The 20,822-nt window shown below is 43.3% G+C and overlaps 1 protein-coding gene across 2 annotated transcripts in view; it reads left to right on the top strand.

Moving 5' to 3' along the window:
- Window positions 1–20,822, top strand: part of PTPN5 (protein tyrosine phosphatase non-receptor type 5) — an 81,139-nt gene that overhangs the window by 37,440 nt on the left and 22,877 nt on the right. Inside the window, exon 3 of one of the 2 annotated variants that reach the window (XM_075838096.1) lies at window positions 8,155–8,252. The exons of the other annotated variant lie outside the window; for it this stretch is intronic. The gene's annotated coding sequence lies outside the window, so the exon portion shown is untranslated. The remainder of the gene's footprint in view (window positions 1–8,154; window positions 8,253–20,822) is intronic. 2 annotated transcript variants of the gene reach the window in all.

Raw genomic sequence — 20,822 nt, 5'->3', positions numbered from 1 at the left:
TTGTATATAGGAGCACTATTATAGTAGTTATATTCTTGGATATAGGGGGCAGTATTATAGTAGTCATATTCTTGTATATTGGAGCAGTATTATAGTAGTTATATTCTTGTATGTAGGGGGCAGTATTATAGTAGTTATATTCTTGTATATAGGGGCAGTATTATAGTAGATATATTCTTGTATATAGGAGCAGTATTATATTTATATTCTTGTATATAGGAGGCAGTATTATAGTAGTTATATTCTTGTATATAGGGACAGTATTATAGTAGTTATATTCTTGTATATAGAGGCAGTATTATAGTACTTATATTCTTGTATGTAGGGATCAGTATTATAATAGTTGTATTCTTGTATATAGGAGGCAGTATTATAGTAGTTATATTCTTGTATATAGGGGGCAGTATTATATTAGTTATATTCTTGTATATGGGAGCAGTATTATAGTAGGTATATTCTTGTATATAGGAGCAGTATTATAGTAGTTATATTCTTGTATACAGGGGGCAGTATTATAGAAGTTATATTCTTGTATATGGGAGCAGTATTATAGTAGTTATATTCTTGTATACAGGAGCAGTATTATAGTAGTTATATTCTTGTACATAGGGGGCAGTATTATAGTAGTTATATTTTTGTACATAGGGGCAGTATTATAGTAGTCATATTTTTGTATATAGGGGCAGTATAATAGTAGTTATATTCTTGTATATAGGGGCAGTATTATAGTAGTTATATTCTTGTATATGGGAGCAGTATTATAGTAGTTATATTCTTGTATATGGGAGCAGTATTATAGTAGTTATATTCTTGTATATGTGAGCAGTATTATAGTAGTTATATTCTTGTATATGGGAGCAGTATTATAGTAGTTATATTCTTGTATATAGGAGCAGTATTATAGTAGTTATATTCTTGTATATAGGGGGCAGTATTATAGTAGTTATATTCTTGTATATAGGGACATTATTATAGTAGTTATATTCTTGTATATAGGGGCAGTATTATAGTAGATATATTCTTGTATATAGGAGCAGTATTATAATATTTATATTCTTGTATATAGGAGGCAGTATTATAGCAGTTATATTCTTGTATATAGGGACAGTATTATAGTAGTTATATTCTTGTATATAGAGGCAGTATTATAGTACTTATATTCTTGTATGTAGGGATCAGTATTATAGTAGTTGTATTCTTGTATATAGGAGGCAGTATTATAGTAGTTATATTCTTGTATATAGGGGGCAGTATTATATTATTTATATTCTTGTATATGGGAGCAGTATTATAGTAGTTATATTCTTGTATATAGGAGCAGTATTATAGTAGTTATATTCTTGTATACAGGGGGCAGTATTATAGAAGTTATATTCTTGTATATAGGAGCAGTATTATAGTAGTTATATTCTTGTATACAGGAGCAGTATTATAGTAGTTATATTCTTGTACATAGGGGGCAGTATTATATTAGTTATATTCTTGTATATAGGGGGCAGTATTATAGTAGTTATATTTTTGTACATAGGGGCAGTATTATAGTAGTCATATTTTTGTATATAGGGGGCAGTATTATAGTAGTTATATTCTTGTATATAGGGGCAGTATAATAGTAGTTATATTCTTGTATATAGGGGTAGTATTATAGTAGTTATATTCTTGTATATAGGGGGCAGTATTATAGTAGTTATATTCTTGTATATAGGGAGCAGTATTATAGTAGTTATATTCTTGTATATAGGGGTAGTATTATAGTAGTTATATTCTTGTATATAGGGGCAGTATAATAGTAGTTATATTTTTGTATATAGGAGCAGTATTATAGTAGTTATATTCTTGTATATAGGGGCAGTATTATAGTACTTTTATAAAAATCCATGTGTAGTCTCATCCTGCACTCATGGGTTACTCCCTGAGACCCTACTTGTGAACCTACAGATAGTAGAAAAGACGACAGAGGATCAGAGTGCTCAGGTAGTTTGTAGACTATTACCATGCGGACACATAGGTCTGCATAGGAGCTGTAAACACAAAATGGTAGGAGACTTCTAACCAAGACTACTTGCAAAGTTCTTTCAGTTCTTTTAAAATGTATAAAAGATTGCAATAATGTATTTAAAAGTACAAAAAAAAAATCAAGAAAATCCTTTGGTGAACATAGACGTAATTAGAATTATTAATGATCTGACTGTTATTTGCAATTATTAGAGAATATCGTTATTTCAATGGGGATGAAACTATCTGTAAATTACTTTTGATCATTGCATTTTATTAGTTATTGAATTAGTAGGAATGCAGGTCCAGGAACGAATGTTTGAAACAGTATGAACACGTTTCCACATCTCTCCCATCGTTTCAGATATCTTTCCTTGCATAGATTTACCATCACTGGTCAGATGTGGAGCCAGGGCTTGTGTAATAGAAAACCGGGCCAAAAAAAAAGTAGGGCCGCAAATATAATTCCCAAATAATTTGAATCACCCATGTATCCAAAAAGTATTCTTGTCCTCATGGGACTAAATCTGGCCATGTGGGGGCGGGGGGCGAATCCTCATCTATGACCCCATATTTTTTAGTGCCCAAATATCTGCCTGAAAAAATCACTTTAGTCGTATCGAGAATTTCTATCATTTTACGCCTGAATCTTTTGTTTTGCGCTTCAGGAAACGGACTAATGAAGGTAAATATTTAAAAAAGCAAATGCGCAGGTAAAGAGCGGCAGCGGCAGATATCGCCAGCGCTTCCTTCACAAGTGATCTCTTAGCAGATCGAATGTTTTAGGCTCTTGTGAATCTTAATTACAATTGTAGACTATGTGATAATGAAGTGCGAGTTATGTAGAAGCCGCCGAGGTGTTATCGTAATTACTCCTTATTTAATACAATGAATCCAATGTCATGAAATAACACATTATTTAAATCACATTTAAACTGCGAATGATTCCCGTGTGAGTCCCATGTAAAGAAAAATTAAAGGGGAATGAATCAGGTGAAATCTCCCAGCATTCCCTGCTTGTTCAGCGTCTGCAAAAAGCTTCGTTTTTATACCGGAACTGATGTAAAAAGAAACTATGGGATTTATCTGGTCGCCGAAGTTATAGGGGGTGATGAGGTAGCAGTCAAAATCAGGCTCTGGTGTCTGAGGGGACCCAAAGTTCCCTCGACCACATAAGAAGACACCAATATTATAAGTGGCACGTGGTAGGTAAGAATTCTATTACAAATTTTGCTTTGGGATCCAGGAGCTTCTTCTCTGTTCCTGTCTGTTTCTGGTCTCCCAGTGATCTGCTGTCTATTTTCCATTACCCGTCCGACTGTCCCATTCCATCATCCACGGTGATCACTAAACCCACCTCTCAGCTGTTGGGCCCCATGGTTGCTGCTTTGCCATGGGGCCCAACAGTTACAGCTGTAGTTACACCCCATACATAGAGGCGAAACTTAAATCTTCTGGGCCCCATTGCAAAATTTGTAACAGGGCCCCCCACGTGTGCTGTACCATTTATAATACTGGTGTCATCTTATTGGGGCGGCAATAAGCACCGGGGCCCGGGTGCGACTGCTGCCTCTATATTCCCAATGGCTAAGGCCTGCCTGTACACTGTACAGTAATCTGGTAAAAAAACAAAAACGAACCCCTGGCATTATAGGAGCTCAGATAAGCTGTTAGAGGTGTCTGATAACAAGCTCCTTGACTGTTTCCAATAACAACCAGCAGATTTGTGAGTGCAGCTCTGGAGTATAATACAGGATGTAACTCAGGATCAGTACAGGATAAGTAATGTAATGTATGTACACAGTGACTCCACCAGCAGACTAGTGAGTGCAGCTCTGGAGTGGGTGGAGTAGGACGTGTGGAGAGAGCTGCTGAGACTACCGTGCAGGCCTTGGATCCAGGGACTTTCCTTATCCTATCTGCCCAGGCCTCATACCATCTGCCTGGGCTTGGAAAGTACCCTGAGGGGGGTTCCATCCTAGGATGGAGCCTCAGACCTCTACCTCCCGGAGCATGCCAGCGGGGGGTAGAGGGTCATCCCAGCTGGCTGGGAATATGCTAACAGTCGCGGGGGTGAGGAGATCATCTCGGGGCAAGGCTGTCCTGGCTCCCCCTGAGGCTGGAACCCTGGATAAGGGTATGGAGACGCGGTCCGGCAGGGTGATCGAGGTGTTGTCATCTGGAGAAGGACCAGCGCCGTCCGGACATTTGGATGACGGTCGTGTGGAGGAATGGGGACAGCTGAGGACCGGAGAGACGGTGGAGAACTTCAGCTCCCGTCTGGCTATGCGGTTGGAGGAGTATCGGGACCTCAGGAAGTCGCTGCAACGGCTCCGTGGGGACTTGGCGGTCGCCAGAGGAAGGGCTGCAAAAGCCTCAGGAGGTAAGAGGTCCCGATACCTTTTAAATGTGAAATCCTTGTTGGAGGAAATAAAAGAAGTGGAAGAGAGACGTGAGGAGATTTTGGCAGGCGGAGGGGTGTTTGGTGAAAAATTAAAAAATGAAGAGAGGTTTGCCGAGATGGCAGAACCTATAAAAATAGAAAGTGTGGAGGAAGACAGCAGAGCCCCAGACACAACAAAGGAAATTGTGGGGGAGAAAATGGAGCATGAGAATGCAAAGTCCAGAGAAGGCTCAGATTCTGAGGCACCCAGGAGCAGTGAGGAGGAGGAGGGTGGACTCACAGCTGGGAGAAATCAGGAGAGTTTTGATACTGACAGTGAGCGGCCTCCAGGATTACTTACACAGATCCGTAACGTGGAGTCGCCGGTATCCTTCCAGGGATTTTGTTTTGGTGCAGAGTTACCCGCAGAGGAGGAAAAGCAAAAGAAAAAAAAATTTAAGAAGAAAAAAAAGACAAAGGAAAAAAAATCTGCTGAAGGTTCATTTAAAATGGTGTATACAGCAAGATCCTTCCTGTGCTCTGAGCCAGATGAAAGTCAGGATCAGGGCGCAGGTCCCGCAAGACCCCCAGCTCAAGCCTCTGCAGTGGGGCTGGAGCGGGAATGCGGGGAGAGTGTTACGGGTCCGGCATTAGAACACGTGGTGGTCAAAATGGCGCCGGACGCCAACCCCTGCAAAGGGGGCGGTACTGGTGGCCTGGTGACGCCAGGGGGTGTGTCCCCGTGTCCGGTGAATGGCGAGCCCGGGAAACTGGTCTTTGATGCGAGTCAGGGGTCGGGAGAACGGGTAAACCAGAAACCGGATGTGGTGTCTGAAAGCCGGAAGTCTGTCGGTGTCGCAGTAAAGCCGTCAGACGTTCCGGACAAGGGCGGTCACAGAGGGGGCTCCGGCTCTGTTGGCCACTCCTCTGTGGGAGGGGGGAGTGGTCCGGCGCCGGAGGCGGCTCCAGTGACGTCAGTGGCTCCTTCGTCCGCATCACTGAAAAGTGGTGTAGGCGAGAAGGGGGCTGCTGGCGTCGGGGGCGGCGGTGGCCCCTTTCCCAAAAATGTTCCGCACATAGAAAAGATGGAGGTTAATGAGGCGGAGGGCACAGCGGGGACACCGCTTATAACATCTGGTGGCGTCCCTGCAAAGGTGCCTGATGATGCGGAGACTGAAGCAGTGTCTACCCACACAAAATGCACAGAAAAAATACATAACATAGGACCAGGCCTGGCCAGAAGGATGACTGCAGGGGGACCTGGTGGGTTAAATAAAAAAGTTGCGGCTGTGGATGTGGGAACTGCTGGGGGTATGCAGGTGTCTGTAAATAAAGATGCTGGAGTGTCTGCTGGTAATGGGGTGTTGAGTGCTGTGTCTGTGGGTGGTGGGGATGGGGTATCAACCAGGGGCAATGGGCCTGGCGCTCCTCTTGCTGTGACATCCGGCAGGTCTTATGCTGGTGTGGCAGCGGGGGGACAGCGGGCCCACCCATCTTCATCCTCAAGGTCCGGGGACGGTAACTTGCAACAACGTCTCTTGGACGCTTTAAGAGTGGGAAAGCAAACCCTAACCATAGGGGGAGTGCAGAAGGACCTGTCTTTCTGGATAGACAGATATGGTCTAAATGCCTTCCGAGAGCAACGAGGAGATCAGTGGTCGCTCCCAACAGCCGGGCAGGCTGTAGCCAGGAGGAATGTGGTCCGTCTCCGGTGGCGTGGCAATGATGCGTGCCCTCCCAGAAAGAGGGTGGTGGAGCTGCTGCTGGGGATGGGCTTCAAGGCGAGTGACATCTTTGCCTTGATACATCCTCATGGCTCGGTCGAGTTTGACATCAGCTTTGTTCACCTAGGGGGCCTTGAGGTCTTCTGGGGGAACTACGAGCTGATGAAGGACGAGCCTGGCTGGCGAGACTTTGCTGCACAAGCAATTTCTCGCCAAAGTGGTCCCAAGAGAGTGACCGTTCTTACCCGTAATGAGTCACTCTCTTGTATTGATATCATGACCTGGTTGGGAAGGTACGGAGAGGTAGTAGAGATGCCACGGAAGAACATGGATGAGTTTGGCATCTGGTCAGGGGCCTGGACGTTCATGGTTAAATTAAAGCGTCTGGGACAGACGGTGTCCCACATACCATCGTCTGCTTTCCTGGGAAGAGATCGGATCCTTGTCTTCTACCAGGGGCAGCCGAAGTTGTGTCACCGGTGTGGCGACCCCTCACATTTGAGTGCAGGCTGCAAGGTGCAGAAGTGTGCTCATTGTGGGGGGATTGGTCATCTAGCCGCATCGTGTGACCGTATTCGGTGCAACCTGTGTGGTGACTTAGGTCACCCGTTCAGTCGGTGTCCTCGCTCTGTTGTCAATGCTTGTTCCAAACCTGCGGAGGATGAAAGGAGGGAGGCCTCCGTGGGTGAGGGTGCGGGCAGGGACGATGGGGCACAGGGGCAAGGGAAGAATGCAAAGAAGGGTCCCCCTTCTCGCCAGAGAAGGGCGGAGAAGCGAAGGAAGGAGAGGATTTGGAGGGCGCTCCAGGAAACTGGGACAACCTCTGATTCGGATCTGGATGCCCCCCCTGAATCTGATGCCCCTGGGGAGGCAGAATTGAATGGGGAGATGAGGAGGATCCAAAGGGAGCAGAGGGCTGAGGACTCTCAGTCCTCCCACTATGAAAGTGTGGGAGAGGAAGAGAGGACTCAGCCTACAGCAAAAGGGACACCGGGCAAAACCCAAGGGCCAAATACATCTGGCCCCGCCCTGGCCCAGGAAGGTAAATCCTGTACCCCCCTGGTGCGCTCTACTGATCGATACCATGCTCTCGTGGACGTTCCAGCCTCTCATACTAAGAGGGAAGGCATGGTAGGGCACCCTAGAGTCGTTGAGCCTCCCCTGCTGCAGGGGCCGTTGCCCCCAGAGGGGGAGGTTGACCCGGTACTTGGGGATGAAGATGGGAATAGGGTGGTGAATATGGACTCCTCAGTTTGCAAGAAGCGAGGCAAAGAAGGGGGGTCCTCATCAGATAGAGGGGGGGGTGGGAAGAAGAAAGCCGTCTAACTCAAACATCCATGATGGCGGCACCCACTCCGTTGACGCTGGCATCAATTAACGTTGCCAGCATTAAGTCAGATAGGGCGAGATTTGCAGCCTTTGATTTTCTTGGCCGAGTTGAAGCCGACATTTTGTTTTTGCAGGAGACCAGGCTGTCACTTTTGGCAGACGTCGTTAAATCTAGGAGGGAGTGGCGACGCGGGCCCTCCTACTGGTCTCTTGCGGCTGAGCCCTATAGCGGAGTGGCGGTCCTTTTCACCGCACCGGTAACATGCCGACGGATGATTGAGTTAGAAATGGGGAGGTGCTTGATCTTAGATGTCCTCATGAGGGGACAGGAATTAAGACTAATCAATATATACGGACCCCAGAGCAAATGGGACCGTAAAAGTCTCTTCATGAGGATTAAGCCTTTCCTTTTTTCAGGTCGACAAGTTATCTTTGGAGGGGACTTCAATACTGTCGTGAGACCCCGAGATAGAGGAGGTTCCGGAGATAAAAAATTGACCTACGATAGTGTAGCATTAAAAAATATAGTTAGCGATGCTCGCCTGGTGGATATCCACATCAGGCATACCCCAGGCCACTCGGGTTTCACCTATCGTAGAGGTAGTTGTAGGTCTAGGATAGACAGGTTTTTTTTGAAGGAGGAAGCCATCTCTTCACCAGTGTCCGTTGTTGAGGTGGAGTTCTCCGATCACTGTATGATTATTTTCTCTTTGAACATTGCAGAGTCCCTCCAGATGGGAAGAGGTATATGGAGGCTGAATTCTACTCTCTTGGAAGAAGCGGAGATAAGACAGGCCTTTGAGGATTTTCTTCAGAGCCAGGTACCTTTGTTGGATCTCAGTGGTACTAAGTCTGAGTGGTGGGAGTTGTTTAAAGTCCGGGTGGCAGGATTTTTCCGCAGGCTCTCGAGCCTCAGGTCCATGAGTAGGTACCGCCTATATCAGGAACTGAGGAGGAAACTCGAACATCTGGTCTCAACCGGGGGTAGTGGGGAGGAGATCTCCGTGGTGAAAGCTTTGCTCAGGAGGTGTCAGTATGATAGGCACACATCTTTAGTTCTTGAGAGGGATTTCGGGAGGTACCGCTCGCCCGACCCCTACAGGAACTGTAAGATGTCAGTGAGTCGTAAGGTTGTGACAGGACTGATTGATAGTACAGGATCTCTGAAGAGATCCAAATCAGGGATCTTGGAGGTCGTCAGATCCTTCTACTCGCACCTCTTGGGGAAGCAAGATCCAAACCGAGACGAGATGTCGGCTTTCCTGGCTGAAACCATCCCTGAGCCAGGGGTAGACCCCTCTCTCGGTGTTTTGATAGATTCGATCAAGGAAGAGGAAGTGGGATTGGCGATTGATGGGCTTGCCCTCAAAAAATCGCCAGGGCCGGATGGCTTAACATCCGAGTTTTATAAGACTTTTAAAGGAACCCTAGTTCCCCTCTTGACTGAGGTGTTTAATGAGTGCCTTTCCTTGGGTACTTTGCCAATGTCAATGAGGAGGTCGGCCTTGATCGTTTTATCGAAGGGTAAAGACTCGACCCGTATTGAGAATTGGCGTCCCATAGCGCTGCTCAATACGGACAGAAAGGTTCTCGCAAAGGTGCTGTTTAATCGGCTGGTGAAGTTTGCATCCCGGCTCCTTTCGCCGGTCCAGCATTGCTCTGTTCCAGGCCGCAGCACATTTAGTGCTGTCCTCAGTGTCAGAGAGGCAGTGGAGCAGGGAAATTCTGGTCGGTGGGAGGGGTACATCCTGTCCTTGGACCAGGCCAAGGCTTTTGACCGGGTGGACCACGAGTACCTCTGGTCGGTCCTTCTGAGGTACGGCCTACCGGGGGGGTTTGTCAATTGGCTACAGACCTTATACACTGGGGCTGAGACTTTTGCGCTGGTGAACGGTTGGGTTGGAACCCCCTTTGAGGTTGGGTCTGGTGTCCGCCAGGGTTGTCCCTTGAGCCCTTTGCTATATGCGTTCGCAATTGATCCTTTTCTTAAAAGGATCGATCGTGGGCCATTGGCGGGAGTCGGGGCCGGCCTGGAGGGGCCGGAGGCCACTCAGAGGGTCGTTGCGTACGCAGACGACGTCTCCATTTTTGTCTCCTCGAGAGGGGAGGCAGAGTGGGTGATGTCGGAAGTGGAGCGTTACTCATTGGCATCTGGGTCCAAGATCAACCGGGATAAGTGCAAAAGTCTCTGGCTGGGAGGAGGAGATCCTGGTTTTGATCTCCCGGACACCCTTCCAGAGCCTCAGGGGTCTGCTAAGATCTTAGGAGTCGAATTTGGCCCGGGTGATTACCCCAAGAAGAACTGGGAGGATAGGCTGAATCTAGTTGCCCAGAAGGTCGACCAATGGAAGGGTTGGTCCTTAACCCTGAGGGAAAGGGTTCACTTGGCCAAGGCCTACCTGGTGCCCATGTTGCTTTACCTGGGCAGTGTGTGCATCTTGCCAGAACCTCTCTGGACTCGGGTCTATAGCCTGTTCTTCCAGCTGTTATGGGGGAACAGGCTCAACCTAATCAAGAGGGAGGTTACTTACCTACCAAGGACACTAGGCGGGTTAGGTATGGTTAACCCGGTGGTGTTCCTAGTGAACACCTTTGTTAAGATCAACCTGGCAAACCTCTGGCAAGAGAGGGCTCCTTGGTGGATATCCTCCTGCAGGGGGTGGTTTCGGCCTTTCTTCCAGGAATGGGAGAGAGGAGGGCAAGTGAAAGACCTGCGTACACCTCACGGACATCTCCCGGCTTATGCCACCCTGGCGCTGAAGATTGTTCGCCGGTGGGGTCTGGAGGTGTGGGAGATCAGGACCATGTCGAGAAAATTTCTTGACAGGAGGGTCCTGATGACCCACTTCCAGAAGCCCCTGGCGCTCAAAGACTGCCCAAGTAGTGACCTCGGGGTGGGATTAAAACTTTTAAATTCAGCGAGGATTCCCCAGAAGTTTTGGGATCTGGCTTGGCGTTGCTTCCATGGGAGACTGTATGTGAGGGACAATCTAAAGTGCAGAAGCTCTGATGATCGGGATTGCCCCCGGGAGGAGTGTGGCGGAGTGCTGGAAAGCATGGAGCATTTCCTGCTTCATTGCCCTTTCAATACAGAGGTATACAAAAGGGTGGGAGCCTCCATTGGTTGGCCAGGCCTAACCAGCCTCTCCTATGCTGGGTGGGCCTATGGAGTGTTCGGAGACCTCGGTGGTAGGGACCATTGCACCTTGTTTCTAGTCAGTATAGTGGTCAGGCACTTTATGTGGAATGCACGATGTCTAGTTTCTACCCAGAAGAAAATCCTCCTAGTGGATGAGGTTGTTAGCAATATCATGGGTGACCTGGTGAAGGTGCATTCTTTGGAGGTTGGCAGACTGGGAGCATCCAAAGCCTCTCGTCTTTGGAGGGGCTTTTCCTTTTGGGTGCCTTAATGTGTCTGCCTTCATGAGGGAGGGGGAGTCGTCACCGGTGCTCAACTGGAGGTGGGGGTCTGCGTTCCGCTGAGGCACCAATAAAAAATATAGCGATAGGACTCGGAATAAGGGAAAGGTGAGGGTCAGCATAGGGTCAGCTTTCAATAGGGTCAAGAAAGGGTTAGTAATAGGGTAAGGAGATAGGGCAAGCGATAGGGAGGGTGCAGCGGTGGACGTGGTACCTTGGCCTCTGGGGGGGAGCTGGGGGGGGCTTTCACTTCTCTCTATCTGGTGATGGGCTAGGTAAGCACTGGAAGATTTTTGTTTTGTTTAGGATTGAAATGGCAGGAAAAAGGTTTACAAGCGACCGAACTTGGTGCTTTCGGGTACGGTGTATTTTGTATATGGTTTGGTATTTGGACAGGTTGGTGACGTGTATTGTATTATAATGTAGAAATGTTGTTAGAATAGGGATAGACTTAAGGGGGTTAATAGATAGGTTGGGAGGGGGTCGGGGGGGGGGTTTGCCTGACCCAGCCCCGGACTATGCGGACATGGGAGGACATGGGGCGGGGGGCTGGGCTGGGGTGTTGGGTGTGGTGGTGGGGGCCAGCATCTGGACTATGCGGACGTGAGAGGACATGAGGCGAGATGCTGGCTGGGGTGGTGGAGTTTAGGTAAGAAGGGTAAGGTTAGGGAAAGTCAGGATGTGTATAGTGTGATTAAAAAATATATATATATAAAAAAAAAAAAAAAAAAAAATTGGGATTAGTATTATTATATTTGGGATTTTTGGGGTTATTATTATTATTATTTTATTATTATTATGTTGTTGTTTTATTATTATTATCATCATTATTATGTTGTTTCTTTAGGCCCTTGGTTGACGCGGGTCGGGGGATTTTCTGTTGGTACTTTGGATTACGTTTATATGATGTTTGTATATATTCTAGTTATTGTTTAGCTTCGGATGAAGTGTAGATGTAAGTATATAAGAGTGGGGTGTATGTGGCCGGGTCTGGTATCGTTTTCTCTTCTCATATACAGAGATGTATATAAGAAAATTTGTTTATAAGAATTGGGTTGTGACTTTTTGGTTATATGGAATTAGTTATGTATTTGTTTTTCAGTTTATGTTTTGTAAATTTATATAAAATAAAGAGATACAGGATGTAACTCAGGATCAGTACAGGATAAGTAATGTAATGTATGTACACAGTGACTCCACCAGCAGAATAGTGAGTGCAGCTCTGGAGTATAATACTGGATGTAACTCAGGATCAGTACAGGATAAGTAATGTATGTACACAGTGACTGCACCAGCAGAATAGTGAGTGCAGCTCTAGAGTATAATACAAGATGTAACTCAGGATCAGTACAGGATAAGTAATGTAATGTATGTACACAGTGACTCCACCAGCAGAATAGTGAGTGCAGCTCTGGAGCATAATACAGGATGTAACTCAGGATAAGTACAGGATAAGTTATGTATGTACACAGTGACTCCACCAGCAGACTAGTGAGTGCAGCTCTGGAGTATAATACAGGATGTAACTCAGGATCAGTACAGGATAAGTAATGTAATGTATGTACACAGTGACTCCACCAGCAGAATAGTGAGTGCAGCTCTGGAGTATAATACAGGATGTAATTCAGGTTCAGTACAGGATAAGTAATGTAATGTATGCACACAGTGACTCCACCAGCAGAATAGTGAGTGCAGCTCTGGAGTATAATACAGGATGTAACTCAGGATCAGTACAGGATAAGTAATGTAATGTATGTACACAGTGACTCCACTAGCAGAATAGTGAGTGCAGCTCTGGAGTATAATACAGGATGTAACTCAGGATAAGTACAGGATAAGTTATGTATGTACACAGTGACACCACCAGCAGAATAGTGAGTGCAGCTCTGGAGTATAATACAGGCTCTTAGGATCAGTATAAGTAATGTAAAGTATGTGCTTTTGTGGTGTACCTACTGCGTAATTGTGTTGCTGGTTTCTGCACAGAATTTCACAAAGCATTGAAGGCTACGGTGAAATTTCACATGAAAAAATCTGCAACACATATATAGAAAATCGAAAAATCCTGCACGGAAATATAAAACATGAATGTGTTACAGATTTTGTTTCCACCCATAGGAATATATGGTGTAAATTTCCACTGCTGATTTATCTGCCACAAATTGCCCAATGTGTGACTGCACCCTTGTAGCTCATCCATTGCAGTATGTGGTATTGACGACAGCGCCCCCACCTGACCACATTTCCCCATTAAATAGCTGTACTACTTATTCAGCCGTAGAGATTTCCTATCCTGGATACTGCAGTGAAAAAGGAAAGCAAGATGGATGTCAATGGGAGGATAAGGGTGGGGGGGATTTTTTTTTAAAGATAAATATACAAAAAGTTTAATTACTAATGCATTGCACCCCCTTATTGAAGCCTTTTCAACCATCTGTTGTGGTACAAGTTCCGCCGTAATAATATCATCAATATAATGGGAATTATGCCAATAGTAATGTTCTATATTAAGGAGTTGCCACTTTATCAATTTCCAAATAGCGCAAATATTCTGTGAATGGTGGAGCTGCGCTTTGTGCATGGGAGCAGGAGCCCCCCGCCCCCCACACCTGGTCTAATCACGCGCGCCTCGTTGTGAAGTCTCCTCATCTGCGGATAATGGAAAAGAAAACACGGCGTCCAGTGTCAACACAAGACACAAAGCCTGCGAAGTGACGGGATAAATGCAGCAAAGTATTTATGGCTTCAATTAATTTTGGAGTCTATGGAACCATAAGCACAGAATTCAATGAGCAAAAACACAATATGTTAACACTTTCCTGTAATTAGCAATTTGCTTAAAGGGCTTGTCCAGGATTAGAAAAAACTTGCTGCTTTCTTCCAAAAACAGCGCCACCCCAGTCCATAGTCTGTGTGTGGTATTGCAGCTCAGCACCGTTTAAAGGGTAACTAAATGTTCAACAAACTTCTGACACGTCATAGTGACATGTCAGAAGTTTTGATTGGTGGGGGTCCGAGCACTGAGACGCCCACCAATCGCTAAAACGAAGCGGCAGAAGCGCTCGTGTGAGCGCTCAGCCGCTTCGTTTCTGTTCGTCTTTTCCGGAAAGCCGATGTATCGGAGTACGGGCTCATAGATTTTCTCTTGAACCCGATACATTTATTTCAGGAAAAAGCCGAAAAGAAACGAAGCGGACAAGCGCTTCTGCCGCTTCGTTTTAGCGATTTGGTGGGGGTCTCAGTGCTTGGACCCCTACCAATCAAAACTTCTGACATGTCACTATGAATGTTTAGTTACCCTTTAAGTAAATAGGGCTTAGCATCAATACCACACACAACCTATGGACTGGTTTGGCGCTGTTTTTGGAAGAAAGCCCTTGTTAGAGGACAGCGTCATCTCTCACTTTCCAGCAGCCTTAAGTTTGCCCTTCTTCTGCTTCCGCAGACCACAAGAAGTATGTAAATAGAAGTCAGCGAGCAGGGAGAAAAGGGGGATGCGGCTGCAGTATCTCTCTTTCAGTGTGTCTGTGACTGCTGTGAGAGGGGAAGCAGAGCAGCGTGGGAGAAGAGTCATATGAGGACATTATGTTAAGATATTTTTAGAGCCTGGCTAATGGTGGTATATACAACACCCAGTATCTAGCAGTCAGCTCTGCATTCAGCATCCAGTGCCTAGCATTGAATGCCATAATTAACATCCCTAGTGGTTAGTGATATTGGTGGTCAACAATAAGTACTCTGTGGCCAGCACCAATCTGTCATAGTTAGTTTTACCTTCAATTTTCCTAGTGTTCAAATTCATTCATTTTGGTCCCTGGTGGTCTCATCAATTCCATTGTTGGGTGGTATATGCAGTGTTCATATATGGTGGTTTAGTAGTGCGCACACAGGGGCTCCCGTGTCACCGATCCAGCAGTACAGTCCAGGATATTGCGGACTGTCCTGCTATACTAGGTGTCCTTTTGCTGTCCCACAGTAAAGCTTCAGATGTCAGTGAGACACGCGATGCTATACATGGGAAATTTAAGGCTATTGGCACAGTATGGGCAAGTGTGTGCTCAGTATTCCACCATCTGGGCACTGTATGACTATGATGGCAAAGTCTGGCACTCTTGGCACTGTTTGCACCATGTGTGCGCTGTTTTTCACCATGTAGGAAATGTGTGGTGCTATATGGGTAAAGTTTGGCTCTATTTGGGCACTTCATGGCTCTTTAACTGAATAGTATTTCACGATGTTGGCAGTGAATAGCACCCTGGGCACTATTTGTCTCTATGTGGATGCTGTATGACTCTATATGGGCACCATTGGTCACTATGTTGGCACCATATGGCTCAAAGTGGGCACTATTCTGGACTATGTTGGTGCTATTTGGCTCTATGTAAGAACTATTTAGACAACTATGTGGACATTGAATGACACTGAGGGTACTGTGTAGCTTTAAATGGTCAATGTGTGACATTCTAAATAGGGCATTCTGGGCAATGTAGAATGCACTGTGCACAGTCTGCAGTATCAGGATGCCTACTGATGCACCATTCTCTTACTTCTGCCTAACCAAAAATTCACATGGTTGACCTTAAGTCAGCTGGTGGCCGTACTCCCTGAAAATAAAGCGTGTCACACTCACACAATGTGTATTCTGTGAATAGTGTCACACACTGTACCCCGTGTAGATACTGATACACACTGTGCTCCCTGTAGCTAGAGACACACACTTTGCCCCCTGTCGATAGTGCCACATACACTGTGCAACATGGAGAAAGTGCCACACACTGTGCCCCTGTAGATTGTGTCACACAGATTTTTTTCCCCTGTAAATAGTGGCACATAGATTGTGTCCCCTGTAGATTGTGCCACACACACTGTGCCCCATGTAGATTGTGCCACACACACGCTGTGCCCCCTGTTGATTGTGCCACACACGCTGTGCCCCCTGTAGATTGTGCCACACATACTGTGCCCCTTGTAGATTGTGCCACACATGCTGTGCCCCCTGTGGATTGTGCCACATACACTGTTCCCCCTGTTGATGTAGATAGTGCCACACACAGTGTCTTAAAAAAACCAAAAAACACTATATACACTAAAAGATTATATACTAACCTGCGATGCAGGACTGATCTCTTCTGGCCAGGCTTGCTCCGGCCAACGACAGACTGCTCAACTGTATCCGCGTCCTAAGAACACGGATACATATGAGCTCACGAAGTACCGGGTTGGCATTCCTTTTCTCCCCGATTCTGCGAACCGTCTGTCATTTTAACAACCGCTTCGAGTGAACAGGGAATAATCGGCCGCATCACTCCCTGGCCCTCTGATGTCATGGCCCGACCGGTCCACCATGATTTCTCCCAGTGCAGCCAATGGCCAATCCGCCTCTGCTATTGGGGCTTCAGTCACGTCTTTGGTAGTATATTCTGTCACCAAGATCAGGGCAGACGCTGTAACTCATAGTAACTAATTACATTTTACCCTTGTTTGGCCCACACCAATTAGATTTGTTACATCATCTGTCAATTTATGCTTTATGTGTTATCAAATTATACAACATCTTCATTGCAAATAACTGACTGTGGATCAGGAGGAGACTAGAACAGGGATGGAATGATTCATAGTTTCGCCCGCAGAATGACTAATTTGCCTAATTAAATAGTATTCAGATGACTGTAGCATTACACATCGGATGCATGCGGGGAGCAGGCAGATATACCATATTCCCACACAATTTACATAATAACGTTGTGTGGTAGGTATCAATATAGACAAGAAGGGCTCAACATATACCAGCTACATCTATATTATATACAGAAGATGCCCAGGTTATACCAGCATGCTCCATATCACTATATACAAGAAGAGGTATAACTTATACCAGCTGTACATATATAATTATATACAGAAGATGCTCAGGTTACACCAGCATGCTCCATATCACTATATACAAGAAGATGTATAACTTATACCAGCTGTACATATATAATTATATACAGAAGATACCCAGGTTATACCAGCATGCTCCATATCACTATATACAGGAAGATGTATAACTTATACCAGCTGTACATATATAATTATATACAGAAGATACCCAGGTTATACCAGCATGCTCCATATCACTATATACAGGAAGATGTATAACTTATACCAGCTGTACATATATAATTATATACAGAAGATGCCCAGGTTATACCAGCATGCTCCATATCACTATATACAAGAAGAGGTATAACTTATACCAGCTATACATATATAATTATATACAGAAGATGCTCAGGTTATACCAGCATGCTCCATATCACTATATACAAGAAGATGTATAACTTATACCAGCTGTACATATATAATTATATACAGAAGATGCTCAGGTTACACCAGCATGCTCCATATCACTATATACAAGAAGATGTATAACTTATACCAGCTGTACATATATAATTATATACAGAAGATACCCAGGTTATACCAGCATGCTCCATATCACTATATACAAGTAGATGTATAACTTATACCAGCTGTACATATATAATTATATACAGAAGATACCCAGGTCATACCAGCATGCTCCATATTACTATATACAGGAAGATGTATAACTTATACCAGCTGTACATATATAATTATATACAGAAGATACCCAGGTTATACCAGCATGCTCCATATCACTATATACAAGAAGATGTATAACTTATACCAGCTGTACATCTATAATTATATACAGAAGATGCCCAGGTTATACCAGCATGCTCCATATTACTATATACAAGAAGATGTATAACTTATACCAGCTGTACATATATAATTATATACATAAGACACTCAGGTTATACCAGCATGCTCCATATCACTATATACAAGAAGATGTATAACTTATACCAGCTGTACATATATAATTATATACAGAAGATACCCAGGTTATACCAGCATGCTCAATATCACTATGTACAAGAAGATGTATAACTTATACCAGCTGTACATCTATAATTATATACAGAAGATGCCCAGGTTATGCCAGAATGCTCCATATCACTATATACAAGAAGATGTATAACTTATACCAGCTGTACATATATAATTATATACAGAAGATACCCAGGTTATACCTGCATGCTCCATATCACTATATACAGGAAGATGTATAACTTATACCAGCTGTACATATATAATTATATACAGAATATACCCAGGTTATACCAGCATGCTCCATACCACTATATACAAGGAGACGTATAACTTTTACCAGCTGTACATATATAATAATATACAGAAGATACCCAGGTTATACAAGCATGCTCCATATCACTATATACAGGAAGATGTATAACTTATACCAGCTGTACATCTATAATTATATACAGAAGAATGCCCAGGTTATGCCAGAATGCTCCATATCAATATATATAAGAAGATATATAACTTATACCAGTTGCACAAGTATAATTATATACAGAAGATCCCCAGGTTATACCAGCATGCTCCATATCACTATATACAAGAAGAGGTATAACTTATACCAGCTGTACATATATAATTATATACAGAAGATGCCCGGGTTATACCAGCATGCTCCATATCACTATATACAAGAAGAGGTATAACTTATACCAGCTGTACATATATAATTATATACAGAAGATACCCAGGTTATACCAGCATGCTCCATATCACTGTATACAAGAAGATGTATAACTTATACCAGCTGTACATATATAATTATATACAGAAGATACCCAGGTTATACCAGCATGCTCCATATCACTATATACAAGAAGATGTATAACTTATACCAGCTGTACATATATAATTATATACAGAAGATACCCAGGTTATACCAGCATGCTCCATATCACTATATATAAGAAGATGTATAACTTATACCAGCTGTACATATATAATTATATACAGAAGATACCCAGGTTATACCAGCATGCTCCATATCACTATATACAAGAAGATGTATAACTTATACCAGCTGTACATATATAATTATATACAGGAGATACCCAGGTTATACCAGCATGCTCCATATCACTATATACAAGAAGATGTATAACTTATACCAGCTGTACAATATATAATTATATACAGAAGATACCCAGGTTATACCAGTATGCTCCATATCACTATATACAGGAAGATGTATAACTTATACCAGCTGTACATATATAATTATATACAGAAGATACCCAGGTTATACCAGCATGCTCCATATCACTATATCCAAGAAGATGTATAACTTATACCAGCTGTACAGATATAATTATATACAGAAGATACCCAGGTTATACCAGCATGCTCCATATCACTATATACAAGAAGATGTATAACTTATACCAGCTGTACATATATAATTATATACAGGAGATACCCAGGTTATACCAGCATGCTCCATATCACTATATACAAGAAGATGTATAACTTATACCAGCTGTACAATATATAATTATATACAGAAGATACCCAGATTATACCAGTATGCTCCATATCACTATATACAGGAAGATGTATAACTTATACCAGCTGTACATATATAATTATATACAGAAGATATCCAGGTTACAACAGCATGCTCCATATCACTATATACAAGAAGATGTATAACTTATACCAGCTGTACATACATAATTATATACAGAAGATACCCAGGCTATACCAGCATGCTCCATATCACTATATACAAGAAGATGTATAACTTATACCAGCTGTATATATATAATTATATACAGAAGATACCCAGGTTATACCAGCATGCTCCATATCACTATATACAAGAAGATGTATAACTTATACCAGCTGTACATATATAATTATATACAGAAGATACCCAGGTTATACCAGCATGCTCCATATCACTATATACAAGGAGATGTATAACTTATACCAGCTGTACATATATAATTATATATAGAAGATACCCAGGATATACCAGCATGCTCCATATCACTATATACAAGAAGATGTATAACTTATACCAGCTGTACATATATAATTATATACAGAATATACCCAGGTTATACCAGCATGCTCCATATCACTATATACAAGAAGATGTATAACTTATACCAGCTCTACATATATAATTATATACAGAAGATACCCAGGTTATACCAGCATGCTCCATATCACTATATACAGGAAGATGTATAACTTATACCAGCTGTACATATATAATTATATATAGAAGATACCCAGGTTATACCAGCATGCTCCATATCACTATATACAAGAAGATGTATAACTTATACCAGCTGTACATATATAATTATATACAGAAGATACCCAGGTTATACTGGCATGCTCCATATCACTATATACAAGAAGATGTATAACGTATACCAGCTGTACATATATAATTATATACAGGAGATACCCAGGTTATACCAGCATGCTCCATATCACTATATACAAGAAGATGTATAACTTACACCAGCTGTACATATATAATTATATACAGAAGATACCCAGGTTATACCAGCATGCTCCATATCACTATATACAAGAAGATGTATAGCTTATACCAGCTGTACATATATAATTATATACAGAAGATGCCCAGGTTATACCAGCATGCTCCATATCACTATATACAAGAAGATCTATAACTTATACCAGCTGTACATATATAATTATACACAGAAGATACCCAGGTTATACCAGCATGCTCCATATCACTATATACAAGAAGATGTATAACATATACCAGCTGTACATATATAATTATATATAGAAGATACCCAGGTTATACCAGCATGCTCCATATCACTATATACAAGAAGATGTATAGCTTATACCAGCTGTACATATATAATTATATACAGAAGATGCCCAGGTTATACCAGCATGCTCCATATCACTATATACAAGAAGATGTATAACATATACCAGCTGTACATATATAATTATATACAGAAGATGCCCAGGTTATACCAGCATGCTCCATATCACTATATACAAGAAGATGTATAATTTAT

Source organism: Rhinoderma darwinii, chromosome 9, assembly GCF_050947455.1.
Source record: "Rhinoderma darwinii isolate aRhiDar2 chromosome 9, aRhiDar2.hap1, whole genome shotgun sequence".
Taxonomy (NCBI): domain Eukaryota; kingdom Metazoa; phylum Chordata; class Amphibia; order Anura; family Rhinodermatidae; genus Rhinoderma; species Rhinoderma darwinii.
Note: the sequence above shows the minus strand (reverse complement) of the source record. Positions and strands in the feature narration are given on the sequence as shown.